Genomic DNA, 15,890 nt, shown 5'->3' on the forward strand with positions numbered 1-15,890 from the left:
CAACCTCAAATCCAACTTCATACACTTCCTAACTATGTGACTGTGTGACCTTGGTCAAGTCACTTTACCTCTGTCTGCTTAGGAGAAAGCTAAGTGATGAGAGTGCTGAGCCTAGAATCAAGAAGACCTGAGTTCAAATATGGCCTCAGACACTTCCTAGCTATGCAACTCCTGGGCAAGTCACTTAACTTCTGATTGTCTGACAAAAGCATTCACTGGAGAAAGAAATGACAAACCACATTCCTATCTTTGCCAAGAAAACCCCACGGATAGCTATGATGCATCGGATCACAAAGAGTCAGATATGACGGAACAACAGCAAAGTGCTGGGCACTGTTAGGTGATGGAGATACAAATATAGACAAATGATACAGCTTACATTCTAATGGAGAAGACAATGAATACATAAAGAGGTGAAAAGCAGGAGGAAGGCGCATACATACACCAGGCACAGCATGGAGATGGCCAGGGTCTAGGCAAGAGAAGTCAGAACTAACCCATCAGAGCCTCAGCTGATTCCAGAGATAGTCTTCAAGATTTCAGTAGAGGGGAGGTGGAGATAATGGTCCCATGGTACAGTGTGATTTGGAGATGGCCAGGATGGGATCATAAAATCTCAAAATTGCAAAGGGTCTCAGAGGATCCACGGCACCTGGCATATCATAGGGACTTAATAAATTTTGGTTGACTTGGTTTAAATGGGGGAGCCACTATAGCTTGTACTATACTGGGGAAAATTTTTTCTAGGACCATAAAGATAGCAGAACAGAGCAGCGGAGGAATCTAGAAGGCTGTGACCATTCAGCAAACAGAGCTCAGCCCCATCTCAATAGCATCACAGCTCAGCCATCCCTCCCCTCTCTGCATTATCAACCTAGTGAATGGGGGGAAAGTGACTCACTCTAGCAGAAGAGGAAACTCTGATGTGCTCTGCTGAAAGGGAATTAGTCCACAGAGGAGTCCCGGCTTTTACCAGACAAGGAACATGGTGTCATCATGGCAGGGAAGCCACTTATTGATCTAAAGGCAGATGTTGTATTCCGTTGGCAAAAACAAATTCTAGGGAGTATTTGAATTGAAAGGCATATCAAAAGCCCAGTCTTTGATTCTGAATGTAATTCATATTATGATTTTAGTCTACAAAAGGCCTGAAGGAGAGGCTCTTCCTTCTATTAGGAGCCATGGACACACTAGGGCAGGACATTCTCAGCTGTGGCTTCTTGCAGCCATTGTTCAGAACACACATGGAGTCTATTTATGGTAAAAGGAGACTCGAGTGGTATGGATGAATGAAGAGCATTCATAACAAGGGACCCATTTTTAGCCATGAGTTTATTTTAAATATATTTTACTAAAATCTTTTGTTTTCACAAGGCCCAGATTTCCCCTTTACCTCTCCCCTGCCCCTCTCCACAGTTATCCTTTATAACAAAGGCATTTTTAAAAAAGAAGAGAAAAAAATCATTAAAACATTCAAAAAAAATCTGCTACATGCAACATTCCTTCCCTTCCATGGTCTTTGTCTTTGTAGAGTAGCAGGAGGAAAGTTCTTCTCATACCTCTTTTTGGCCATAAACATACTTTCATAATTTCACATATATTATTCACATATATCACATATATTCACATGATGCAAAATGTAATTTTGCAGCATTCAGTTTCAGTTCATTAATGCTGTTTTTTCCCCTTTTTATATTGGTATCTTCATTACATTTAGTGTTTCTTTGGCCTGTTTATTTTACTTAGTCCCCATAAGTCTCTCCATCCTTCTCCGTACTCATCATATTCATCATTTCTTACTCCACAATAATGATCTGTCCCATCATGGACTTGTTTAGACATTCCCATGTCGATGGGCATCAACTTTGTTTCTAGTTCTTTGCTACTATGAAAGTGTTGCCATAAATATCTCATATATGAAACCTTTATTTTTGTCAATAATCTCCTTGGTGTAAATGCCTAGTAACAGAATCTGAGTCAAAGGGCATGGACATTTTAGTAATTTTATTTGCATAATTCCAGATTGCTTTTCAGAATGGTTATACCAATTAACAGCTCCACCAACAGTGTATTAGTGTGCTTGCCTCTCCACAATACCTCTATCAATGACTATTTCCATCTTTTGTCATTGTTCATCCAATACATTAGAGAGAATTTTTTTAGGTAGTCTACAATGAGTTGCAGGTTCTTGTTGATTCTACTACTTCCACAAGGTAGAATGGCTCTGTTGGCTTGGCTATGTTCCCATCTATCTACCCCCAAGACCACCATCATAGTTCAGGGATTCATCACATTTTTTAATTTCCATTTATTGAAATAACCTCCAGTTGGTTTCCCACTTTTCCATCTATTCTTTCTCCCATCTACCCCTCACATAAAGCTGCCAAAGTGACTTTTTTTCTGAAGCACAGGTCTCTCTCCCTAACTCAAGAAGTTCTTGCCTTTAAGATCAAATATAAACTCTTCTGATTGGATTTTTTTTTTAAACCCTTAACTTCTGTGTATTGGTTCCTTGGTGGAAGAGTGGTAAGGGTGGGCAATGGAGGTCAAGTGACTTGCCCAGGGTCACATAGCTGGGAAGTGTCTGAGACTGGATTTGAACCTAGGACCTCCAGTCTCTAGGCCTGACTCTCAATCCACTGAGCTGCCCAGCTGCCCCTTCTGATTGGATTTTAAAGCCTTTTATAATTAATTCACCGTCATTCACTCTCATTTCTAGTTAAACTGGATTTCTTGGTGCACAACATTCTGTCCTCTATCAGAATACCTTTGCAGATGCTATGCCCTATGCCTAGAATATACTCTTTTACTTCCTCTTCAGAATCCCCTAGCTTCTTTTAAAGTTAGGCTCAAAATTTTCTTCTTCTAGGAAGCCTAACCTGATGTCAAGTGCTATTTCCCTCTCCTGGAAATTATTTTATTTTACTACTTTATTATTTTTTATTTATAAAATTATTTTATATTTAACTTTCCATATAGATGTTATTTCCCTCCAGTAGAATATGGTTCCCTTGAGAACACGTACAGTTCCATTTTTGTCTTTGTAATTCTGGGACCTGGCACAATTTCTGGCACATAATAAGTACTTAATAAGTGCTTGTCAAGTGAGTGAATGAATGAAGGGGGTGGCAAATTGTAAAACCATGCAGAAACAAACAGAACCTATTCGAGGCCACTTTGGGGCCACAGCCCAGAAGGTTGAAAAACCTTGTTACCTTGTTTTGGGATGCTTGAAATTCCAGAGTTCATTTTTAGCAGGAGAAAGCAAATATCTACACATTCTTGACCCTCCCCCGTGAAATACCAACACAAAGGAGTGTTTTGGAAATAGGAGTGGGTTGACCAAAATGGGGATCATAGATTTAGAGCTTGAATTGTAGACTCAGAAGTCATTTGGTTCACTAAAAACTGGTCAAAGCACTATTCAGCCTTTGGCCCATTTTTCAGATGGGAAAACTGAAGTTCAGAGTGGCTAAGTGACAGATAGAGGAGAAAAGGAAGAAGCAGAAGGCTCTGGATGCCCAGTGCCAAGGGAGGAAGTAATAATGGAATTGAGGAGAAGGTAAACAAGAGGATTCAGGGAGAGCCAAAGACAAACTTGCCTCCTTCAGAGTTTTGTCCTGTTACCCACCCTATACATTAGCCTGTAGAACCTGGTATATAAGGGACTGAAGGAACACCCTGCCAGAAGGTGGGAACTATGGTCCAGATATGAGACAGGCTCCTGTAGCATTGTCCTCACTCCTGTTTGAATGTTTCTTTGGTTTCTTCCGGTTGTTGTTAAAATATTTCTACTGATAACAGGTAGGGGTGTGTGTGTGTGTGTGTGTGTGTGTGTGTGTGTGTGTGTGTGTGTGTGTGTGTGTGTGCGCGCGCCAGACAGACAGACAAAAAGAGAGCAGGAGAGAGACAGAGAGAGAGTCACAGAGAGTCAGGGACAGAGAGAGAAAAGAGAGTCAGACAGGGAGACAAAGTCAGACAGAGGCAGAGAGAGAGTCAGGGACAGAGAGAGCCAGAAAGTCAGAGACAGACAGACAGAGAGAAAGAGATCTTTCCCCTTAGATCATAAGTTCCTTGAGAACAGAGACTGTTGTTATAGTGTCCCCAAAGTCTTAGTGCAGTTGCCAGTCAATACTAAATATGGGTTCTAAGACAGAAGGGTGCGTAGGCAGTTGGGGGTTAAAATGACTTGTCCAGGGCCACACAGGTGGGCCGAGTCTGAGGACAGATTTGAATCTAGGACCTCCCATCTCCAGGCCTGGCTATCAATCCACTGAGCCACCCAGTTGGCCCTAGAAATGTTAAGTAATAAATCTGAGGCCTAAGAAAAAAATATACAGCCAGGCTGGCTCTTCCCTTGGCCAGACTTTCTAAAGAGAATAATTTTTGCCAATTCATGAGTCATTCTCACTGCTGCCTGGGCTCAGTTGCAGACTCATAGCACTGCCACCAGTCAGCAGTGAGTCCTAGGACACTAAACTGGAAAGGCTCTTAGAACTCAGCTGCCCAAATACCTATTTTCTAAATGAGAAAACTGAAGCTAGTAGAGAAATAAGGCTGCAGAGCGAATGTCAGAGGCCAAGGAGAGCCACCAGGATGGTAAAGGGCTTTGAGCTCATGTCATCTAAGGATCAGTTGAATGAACTGAGAATTATTTCAGCTGAAGAAAAGACCTCAAAGGGGAGGAGAGAGAAACATGACAGATGTCTTCAAGTATTTGAAGGCCTCCTATGTGGAAGAAGGATTAGACTTGCTTTGTTTGGACCCAGAAGGCATAATTGGGAGTCATGGGCAGAAGTTGCAATGGAAAAACTTTGGGCTTTATATGAGAAAATTTCCTAACAATTAGAGTTGTCCAAAAGTGGCACAGACTACCTAGAGAAGTGGTGGATTCCCCCTACCCCTTCCTTAGAAGTTTTTTTTTTTTAAATCCTTACCTTCCATTTTAAAATCAATACTATATATTGGTTCCAAGGCAGAAGGGCAAGAAGAGCTAGGCAATGGGCGTTAAATGACTTGCCCAGGATCACACAACTAGGAAATGTCTGAGGTCAAATTCGAATCGGGACCTCTTATCTCTCAGAACTGGCTCTCAATCCACTGAGCCATTCTTGGAAGTCTTAAAGACAAGTCTAGATTATCAATTGTTTTGTAAATTATAGTTAGGGATTTCTTTTAGATAATGGTTTGGGGTTTTAATCTAATGGTCTTGAGTTTAAATATAAGGCCTCCCACATCCTTTCTAATTTTCCAATTCAGTGATTCTCTGAATCCTTTTCCTTTCACTTGCTTTTCTAGGGTTCAGCTAGGCGTTCCCTACACAGCCAGGCAATAGTTAATCCAAAATGAAACATCTGCCTGTGTTCCCAGAAGTTTCTGCTTTGGAACTTTTCCTGATTCATTCAGATCAGGTTACAGAAACGGGCTGACCAGGAAGCACTGCACAGTGCAGAAAGCGGTCCTTGCTGAGGATGAGCTCATCAGAGAACAATGGTAGTTTCCATCCAGGGAAGCTAGAAACCAGGCTTTAGTTTTGCAGCCTTCCATAGTGTGGTTCTCTGGGGGTGTGCGTGCCCGATAGAGTGCCACGACCCCTGCCACATTAGGGTTGGGGATAATCACATATCACCAACCATACTCCTGGTTCTCTGGCTTAGCTTTATTATACTGAAATGAGTAGTGGGTTAGAATCAGGTTTTATTGACTTGAGATTAAAGCTCATCTCTATGACCTTGGACAATTCTCTTTAGGTTTTTCTTGTGCCTCTTTTTACTAGTCTATGAAATGGAAATGATAAGGCATAGCCTACCTAATTTGCAGAGGTATTTGGGAGCTTACAATGAGATACTATGTATAAATCACTTTGTAAGTTGTAAAATGCCTTCTCTATGATGTAAAATGTTAGCTATATGTCTACATTTATCATATGTAGCTATATAATGGCTACATACATAGCTATTATTCACTATTATTATTTCATTATTAATAGGGAAGGGAGATATTGATATTTCACCTTAGACAGGCAATTATTTCCTTGGCATTCCTAGATATCAACTACCAAATTCCCTACTGCCCCTGCCTGCCTTAGCCTTCTCAAAAATAACCCCATAAAAGACCAAATATAATAGTAATAAAAAGAGCTGGTATTTACATGCTGCTCTAAGATCTGTTACACAATGCATATATTAGCTCAGTTGACCCTCATAACAACCCTATGAGGTGAGTGCCAGAGATATTTTTATTCCCATTTTACAGGTGAAGAAAGGGAGGTTAGAAAAAGGTAAGTAGACTTATTTCCTAGGCAAATAAGACACACACACACACACACACACACACACACACACACACACACACACACACGAGTTCTGTCTCCAAGTCCAATATCACCTGCTATGCTATTTCACTGTCACAGAATACCATGGGTGGAAGGAAGCCATTTGGGCTCCATATGTAGTATCAAGAACTTGACATAAGTCATAAGAACAAAGGACACTCATTGGCTAAATGCCCAACCTATATTTTGAACCTTAAACCAAGGCTGAGGTTGAACCAAGCCAGTTTTTTGCATTGTTTTGTTTTTAAAAAAACATATCTAATGACCCAGTTAGAACTGGAACCAAGCCTACAACTATTCCTTGAGATTACTGGGTTATGCAAAGCCAAGACATCAAAATATTCTCTGAAATAAAACCTCTCAAGCCTCAGAGTCATATGTGCAAAAATGATTAGGTCATAAGTCAGCACACAAATATTATCCTATCTTAGAACTAGGAAAACTTGGGTTTAGAGAGATTAAGGGCTTGCCAAGTGCCACATGGCAAGAATAGTAGGATCAGAACTCAAACCCAGGTGCTCTAACTCCAAATGCATATAGCCCTAGGAGTCTTCCCTCCTCTCTTCAATGTAACTCTCAGTACCTTCACCCTCCAATCAAAAATTGGCAGAAAAGTGAAGGAAATGGGGCTATCTTAACATAATAATAATAATTACTTATAAAGCACTTTGCATTTCTATTCTCATCTGATCTTCTCAGTAACCCTTGGAGGTAGGTGTTAAATAAAAAATAAACTTTGCCATTGTATAGGTGAGGAAACTGAGGCAGACAGCAGTTAAGTGACTCCACAGCTAGGTGGTATCTAAGACAGTATGTGAACTCAGTATTCCTGACTCACTTCCATGCCTCTGTCATACTGTATTTGGAATAAGAAGACTCTCGTTCAAATCCTACCTATGTCCTTAACTCTTTATTTAAGTAGTTTGGGCAGTAGATACAAATAGAAGACCCAGAAGGTAGAGCATCTCCATTTTAGATCACATTGTTGTATTATTGTTCAGTCATTTTTCAATTGTCTGATGATTCATGACTCCATTGGGGGTTTTCTTGGCAAAGATACTGAAAATGTTTATCTCCAGCTCATTTTACAGATGAGGAAACAGAAGCAAACATGGTTAAGTGATTGGCCCAGGGTCACACAACTAGTAAGTGTTTGAGGCCAGATTTGAACTCAAAGAGATGAGTCTTCCTGACTCCATGCCCATACTGCCTCATCTATCTGACCCCTTTCATCACACTAGGATTCTTTATAAAGGTTGAACCCTGCTATATACTGTTATATTCATAATCTGGGAAGTGATGGATGCCACCTTGAATGACAGGGAAGGCAATTGGAAGACACAGAATGTTTCCAGGTGCTGTGAGCCAGGGGCAAATGTTGGTTGGCCTCACGAGTATAAATAACCCTGACAGCTACTTGGAAGAGGTCTCTCTGGGCTCTGGAGATCTCTGGACAGGAGTCTCTGAGAAATCTTGAGTGGGTGGTGAAGGGAGGCAGGGAGGTCTATGAAGAAGAGGGTAGGAATAGATCTAAATATTTCCTGAAAGGCTGTGAGAGCTAGTGCATCACCAAACCCTGGTAGTGAGAAAGTTGAGAGAATAAGATCACCAACACAGCTGCATCAATAGCTCCCCTATTCTCTGGCTTGGCTTGGCTGTGGCCAGGCTGGGCCAGAGGTAGTGGAGAGAATAAAGCTCCAGCTTCTACTAGATCAATAGCCTCCAGGCCTGATTGCCAACTAGGCATAGATAATAGATTGATAGGGTCTCCAATCCCCAATTCTTGTCCTGTTTATCCTTTCCCTGATTATAGATGAAGAGAGTTTAACAAGTACCTTCCTGAGTAGTCTTTATATCACGACCCTTGGGGAGGGAGTCAAAGTAGTCAGATACCAGATGTCATCCAAGGCAAATCAAAGCCCTGTATTAATTTATCCAACCCCAGGTTGGACCTGAAAGGTTACCCATCCATCTAACCTCTCGGGGGTCCTCCCTGGGCAACTGTTAGAGAAAAGGGGAAATTAACAACTATCAAGGGTGATCGGAGTTGGTGTTCCTCCATCATCTACAGCTAGGGAGAATACAGATACACTCATATCATTGTATATCAAAATCTCCTTAGGACCATCCTTTTGTTTATAATAATACTCAGTAAAATGGCATTCGCACTATTGAGCTCAAATTTCCTGCCCATGGATTAGTAGGTTGGATGATATAAATTTACTGGATTTCACCTATGTATTTAAAAAGGGAATAATAATAACAACCAGCATCTAGGTTGTACTTGGCATACATTACTTCATTCGATCTTCACAACAACCCTATAGAGTCAGTTTGACAAGCATTATTATCTTCATTTTACAAATGAGGAAATCAAGGCTTATAGAAGTGAGATGACTTGCCCATGATCAGAGAAGAGATTTGAACTCAAGTCTTCCTGACTCTAAACCCATTTCTCTATCAGTTATGTTAGACTTCCTCTTGAATCACATGTGACTCTCTTCTCTGTCTGTCTGTCTCTGCCAGTCTCTCTGTCTTTCTTTCTCTTTCTTTGTCTCTCTTTCTCTCTGTCTCTGTCTTTCTGTTTCTCTGTCTCTCCCTCTTTCTCTCTGTCTCTCCCTCTCTCTCTTCCTCTCTCTCTCTTGTCTCTGTCTCTCTCCTACACACACATGTGGTTGAAGAAGAGGGAGAAAAGGAAAAAAAGGGAAGAGACACAGAGTGAAGATCAGAATCAAGAGGGACCTTAAAAGTGATCTAATCTGATACACACACACATGGATTTTACAGATGAGGAAACTGAGGCCAAAGTAAATTAAGTGATTTATCCAAGGTCACGATCATCAGAGTTGGAATTTCTACTCAGGTCCTGAAATACCAAGTTCTGAGCTCCCTTTGCTTCCCTGGAGCTGAGTAGAGAGTAAGGAATACCCAATTTAGAGGCAGGGCCCTATCTTTGAGCTCCCAGTCCATCTGAAGAGAAGAACCCAGTACTCTTATGGGAAAATAGCATCACCACCCTCAGCATACAGGTAAATATGAGAGTAGGAGTTGGAAATATTGGAACTCTAAGCAAGAGTTTTAGATAATAATAGGTGACAAGTGGTTCTTCAGAGTTTGTGAAACACTTTCTTCTGAGGATATTATTCATCCTTTGTATTAAGGTAAGGTATGGCATTCCCCCATTTTACAGATGAGAAGTAATTATTAGAACCTCTTTAAAAAACTCTAATATTAACTTTAAAATTGGATTCTTCTTTTGAAGAGGGCCCTGTAAAGCAGAAAGATTTAGGAAATGGGTCTTCAGCTGACATGGTGAAGAAGATGGTTGGTCCTCTATGCTTTATTAAAAATAAAACCAAAGTGAAGACACACACAAACAGTGGTGCCAGGCAACAGCCCAGAGATAAGGCAGAAAATGTTTGTGGGCAGAAGGAAATGAGATATCTGTGGCTCACACCAGTTCCTCTCTGTTTCACATCTGTGTGTATCTCCTCCCTCACAGCCTCCAACATGGCAAAGCAATATGTTATATAGGGCACTTGACTAGGATTCAGGAACCCCTGGCTTCCAATCCTGATTCAGACACTTCCTAACTGGGTGATTTCCTCCTCAAAGTGGGGATTGTAATGGCACCTCCAGCCCAGGGTTGTGAGGATCAAACGAGGGACTATTTGTAACTTGAATAGCCCAGTTCATCCTCTAATCTGGCTGGGATGTCCTTTGGACTCCTTCTCAGGCCAGTGCAAGGCCTGGCACATACTAGGCCCTTAATCAATACTTACTGACTGTTCAGCTGCCCAGGACCATGCCCAGCATCTGCCAAAGGCAGGTGGAAAAGGAAGGCTCCTCAATAGGGTGGAGGGTTGCCAATACTCAGCCCTGATATCAGGTCACCATCCACCACCCATTCTTCTACACCAGGTTTCCAGATTTTCAGAGCTGTATTCTTTGGCTAGTCTGGTAACTTAGGGTTGGGGGAGAAGCAAATCCCACCCATCCCCAGCTCCATTTGGGTTTAAACTGTGATACCTACTCCCTGAATGACCCTGTGCAAACCACTTGTCTAGATCTCGGCTGGCTCTCTTAAGATATGGGAGTTATTCTAGATGACTTCTGAGGTCCCTTCTTACCCCAGAGCTAAAATTCTATGAATGAGAGGCAGTTAGCTGGCACAATGGTAGAGTGCCTGATCTGGATTTAAGAAGATTTGGGTTCAAACCCAGTCTTAGACACTTATTGTGGGACACTGGACAAGTCACTTAGCTACTGTCTGCCTCAGTTTCCTCAACCATAAAATGAGGATAATATGAGCACCTCCCTATCTACCTCTCAGGGTCATCATGAGGATCCAAGGAGTTAATACCTATGTAACAATTAGCACAGTACCTGGTGCCTAGTGGGTGCTTAATAAATACTTATAATGACAAATTAGATAGTGTGTTGTCTTCTGAATCAATCAGTCATTCAACAAGCATGTATTAAACATTTACTATTTGTCAGGCAGTGGGTTAAGCTGGGGTGGGAGAGGTGGGGGTTCTCAACTTTCTTCCCTTGGCAACACGTGTGACCCTGGGAAAGTCACTTATGACTCTAGATCTTAGAAATTCAGTGCATGCAGGGCATCAGTCCAAGTAACTGGCCAATGAAGGCTTCACGAGGGGAGTAAAATGCAAGTTGGTCCTTCAAATGAATGGGATAGAGGGAGAGAATGCTGTGAGCAAAGATGTAATGGTTAGACAATAGTAGCTGGCACTTATACAATATTAAATATATAAATATTTATATAAATAAATAGGTTTAATAGGTTACAAGATAAACATATTTATATAAATATATAGCATTAAATATATAAGTATTTCTTCATATAGCATTCAATATATAGTATTTAATGTTTATAGGGTGTTTTTAAAACATTATCTTGTTTGATTTTCAAACCGATTGTAGGAGGTAGGTGCTATTATTATCCCCATTTTACAGATGAAGAAACAGGTTGACAGAAGTTGAGTTACTTGCTTAGGAACACACAGCTAGTAAGGGCTAAGAAAAAATGGGGGATTGTGTCAAGTTTGTGGGTCACAGAACAGGATAAGAGAAATGAGGTTCGCATCAGGAGGGTCACAGACAGACTTATAGGCAGACTCAAGGCCTCTTGCTGATCAGTGACAAAGTTTATTGATTTCAGGTAGTGTTTTATAGAGAAAGTGACATAGGCTAAGGGATTAGGTAAGCTTTTTACAGGGACAGTACAATAGTTAGTAATGATTTACAGTCTTAGTACAGTGACATAGTTTTACTTCGCTGAAGCTTAGACAGAGTTTTCTATATGATAATAAATCACAGGTAAATATGTAACTATCTAGCCAAACTTCTCATAGAATTCCTGCATCAGTAATTTCTTGGAAAAACATACCGTTTTTACAGAGTACAGCAGAGAGAGGTTAGAAAGGAAGGGTTTGGGGGCCTCATGTGAAGAGTGATTCTGGCCAGACCATGGCTTTGATTTTACCGGGGGCTACAGGATTGGGTCAGGGGACAGCGAGTAGATAGTTTGGCAGCCACATAGGGTTATCCTAAGAGAATTGTGATAGATAGGTGGGAAAAGTAGGCTGGGGTCATGGTATGAAGGACTTGAAATGCCTTAGTAATGAACCTGGCCCTGATCCTACAGGGACAAGACTGCCAACCACTTAAGGTATTTATTTTTTATTTTATTTATTTATTTTAAACCCTTGCCTTCTGTCTTATAATCAATATTGGGTATTGGTTCCAGGGCAGAAGAGCAGCAAGGGCTAAGCAGTGGGGGTTAAGTGACTTACCCAGGGACACACAGCTAGCAAGTGTCCGAGATCAGATTTGAACCCAGGATCTCCTGTCTCTGTGCCTGACTCAAGCCAGCTGCCCCCCACTTAAGGTTTTGAGAATGAAAGTAACAAAGTGTCTTAGGAAGAGTCTAGTCCTTCTGCCCCAATTTCTAGTTTCTTATCAGCAGGAAATAATAGCAAGAAACTATACACATGAAAAAAAATGCCAGCAACTTCTGAGCCTTCCCTTCTCCGGAGAGACAGACTGGTAAGGTGAAAAGAGCTTTGGCTCAAGAGTTAGACAATCTGGGTTCAAATTCAGTGTTAATCACTTCACTCCTATGGGCCTCAGTTTCCTCCTATGCAAAACGAGGTACTTTCAATCCAACTGGGATACTATTATTCCTCCCTCATGTTTCCTGCTTTTCTGGTCACTGTATAGTAGGAACCCTTTAATTTTTATAGAATTCTAGGTTCCTCCCCATATCCATACATTCTCCTGCTTCCAGGGTCTTGGACCTCAACCATAAAATTAATCCCACTGCTCTGTGATTCAGTTTATTCATCTATAAAATGGGAATTGTTATAACATAATTATTTCCCTTCTTTCTCATGGAGAGAGGAACCTTGTGATTTAGTATCTGCACAGTACCAGAAAAAATTGCAATTCCCAGCAGAAAGTAAATTACCCAAGAGCAGAGTAGTTCTTTGTATTTGTCTCCCCAGCACGGTGCTTGGCATACCATGGGGCATTAGTAAATGATTATTTATTACAGCTGCTCTTCTGGTTTTCCCATCTCTCTAGGGTGCTCCTAGCAACAATTCTTTGACATGCTCTCCTGATTTATAACTAAAAAGGGATGTTAAAATTCATCTGCTCTAACCTGCTCATTTTAAAGACGAGAATGCTGAAGTCCAAGGAGTTTGGCTTCCCCAAGGCCACCTGCTATTAAGTGTGGCACAGCTGAATTTGGACCCTGTTCCTCCTCCTTTTCAGAATTCAATGCCCTTTTCTCTCAGGATCAGCAACCTATTGAGAGTTAGGATTCAAATCCCCTCCCTTCTTTGGTGGAGAAATGAGGGGGGAAAGGAGTCAATTCAGAACATGTAAGGGGACCAGATTAAAAATCCCAGAGTCAGTGGCCTCTAGAATAGGCGTTCTCTTGAAACTGAGAAGTAATACTGTAATTTCAGAGTCCCCCACCCAAGATGAAGTTTGGGTTTAACTCCTGGAATTTGGGGGCTAGGATTAGAGAGGATGGAGGTGTCGTTGCGAGGATTCCTTAATAGAAGATTGCATGGGAGAGGGTGTATGTACCCCTAATTCCAGTTAAGGAAAGAATAATTAAGCATTGTTAATAAGTAGCTACCAGCTACTTTTCCTTCTCCTGTCGCCACCTCTGGGTTTTCATTGCTCTTTAGAAGTAGGGCCCCAGGGGCAGCTGGGTGGCACATTGGATAGAGACCCAGGCATGGAGCCAGGTAAGTGTCCTGTCCATAGCTGCATCACCATTATATGGCAGATACAAGACTCAAACCTAGATCTTGCCATCTCCAAGGCTGGCTGTTTAGCCATGACCCAACACTGCATTTTATATAATAATCATATTTATCATTACTAGCTGTGTGACCCAGGGCAAGTCCCTTAACCCCATTGCCTAGCCTTTTCTGTTCTTCTGCCTTGGAACCAATACATGGGATTGATTCTAAGATAAAAGGTAAGGGTTTAAAAAAATATAAGTGGAGCCCCAAAAGAGACAGTGAAAGGGAATCAATTCATACAGTTTGCTAATTTACCAAGTATTTGTTTAAGGAAAGCTACGGTTAGTGAGGTTTGGGATCATCTATGGATTTCCCCCTCAGAGAGCTCTTTGTCATCATCACAGATGCAGAGAACGGTAGAGACCGCCTTTATGAGGCTTTCTCTTCCAGATGGCAGCAGAGTATTTGCCCACATATGAGTCACAGGCTTACAGACTTACTCAGACCCAGGGCGTGTACTTCCTCTGGGCCAGGGCATTCCGAGAGGCCTCCCCCAAAGCTCTGATCGGCCACGGGGCCCCATTGACAGAGGGAGTCCCTGCAGTCCTCCCTCTCGGCCCTATAGGAGTGTGGTTGGAGGTCCGCAGGAAGGACAAGCCCGGCCAAAGCCCTGACACATCTCCATCAGCCACAGCACTTGGAATTGCACCCTGAGAGCTTAGGATCTCCATCCAGATTGGGCCTTCTAGCCCAAGTATATATAGGAAATGAAAGCAGACATCTTGGTAGCTCTTTGGGGGTTTGGAAGATCTCTTTACAGATCTCCCATTTGATCTTTGCAACAACCCTGTGATGTGGGGGCCATAATTTTCTCCATTTCAGAGATGAGGAAATCGAGGCATTGCTTGGTTGTGGTCCCATTACTAATAAACATTAGAAGGTATGGGGGAGTCACAATTGAAATCCAGGCCTCTCCTGAGTCAAAATCCAGAGCTCTTACTACCACCTCACAACCTTGGGATAAAGGATGTTATAGATTCATTTCAGTTCTTCACTCTGCTCCAGATTCTCTGGACTTTCTTCACCATGACCCAGCAACCTTCTCATCCTGGAGGTTCCCCCCGGTTCCCTGTGCCCCCTTCCTCTGATTGGCTCCCTTTTAAGGAGAGTACCCAAGCCAGCCAAGGCTTCCTTCCTCTCCCAGTGCCATGCCTGACTCTTCAGACTTTCTCCACCATGTCCCAGTCTTCCTGGTCCCTTTTCTCCCCCATCCCACCTTCTTTTCACCTCCTTTTAAGTGTCTTCCTCCATGAAAGGAGAACAAAATCATAGCATCCCTCCCTTAAGAGCAGGGAATCTCTGCTCGGGCTTGTATTCCCAGGAATTAATGTCTCTTGACCAGATTTGAACAAAAAAGCTCTGCATCTGGTCTGGTGTTGGCATCACGAGGGAGGAGTAGGTGAGGCAGTGGACCAGCTTCCCCTCCTTCATACTTTTGCTGAGATCTGGCCTGGTTCCGGCGCCTGAGAGGACATCTCGACCTTGAGTAAATAGTCAAAAGAAGAGAAAACAAGTTTGAGAGATTCTGGCATTTTCCAGATATTTGTCAGTGTCGGTAGAGATGGGCCCCCTGCAGTAAAGGAGAAAACAGCTTCTTGGAAGAGACTGTGAGCGCCTGGCAGTCCTGGAGCAGTTGTCTGTTTAATGAGCTTTCAGAACCAGGCACCTAGCCAGGGTGCCCTTTAGAGGGTCTGAAGCTCATCTCAGTCCTGCCAAAGCCTTGCACTGGGAAGGTTCAGGAAGACTTCCTGGGAATGAAGCAGCTTGGCATTGGCACCTCTCTAGGCAGACACTGTTCTTTCCCATTCTCTGGGGGTTGTGATTTAAAAATGAAAGGCCTCCCAAGAAGAATAGCCATCACAGCTTTGGCATTTTGCAGCCAGTGTTGTTCAATCTGGATCACTCAACAGATAGTTCAGAAAAGTGGCTCTTAATCTTCGGTAACTACATTCTAAGACCCTCTTCTCTTTTTTCTTTCTTTCTTCCTCTTGTACCCTAACTCATGATGAAGGGGATCCTTAGAGCAATAAAGTTATAGATGGAAGTTGGGAAAGGGTGTCATCCCAGTGGGCACTGTCTGCCCCACTTTCTTCATCTGTAAAATGAGGATAATGATATTGCCTACCTTACATGGTCATGGTGAAGATCAAATGAAATAATATTTGAAAAGTGCTAAGCACAGAACCTGGCACAAAGTAGGTGTTTAATAGATG

General features: G+C 42.2%; 1 protein-coding gene across 2 annotated transcripts in view; it reads left to right on the forward strand.

Annotated features, from left to right (window-relative positions):
* CAPN2 (calpain 2) overlaps positions 1-15,890 on the forward strand; it is a 94,836-nt gene that overhangs the window by 15,586 nt on the left and 63,360 nt on the right. The window lies entirely within an intron of this gene.

This window comes from Gracilinanus agilis, chromosome 4 (genome assembly GCF_016433145.1).
Source record: "Gracilinanus agilis isolate LMUSP501 chromosome 4, AgileGrace, whole genome shotgun sequence".
NCBI classification, from domain to species: Eukaryota; Metazoa; Chordata; class Mammalia; order Didelphimorphia; family Didelphidae; genus Gracilinanus; species Gracilinanus agilis.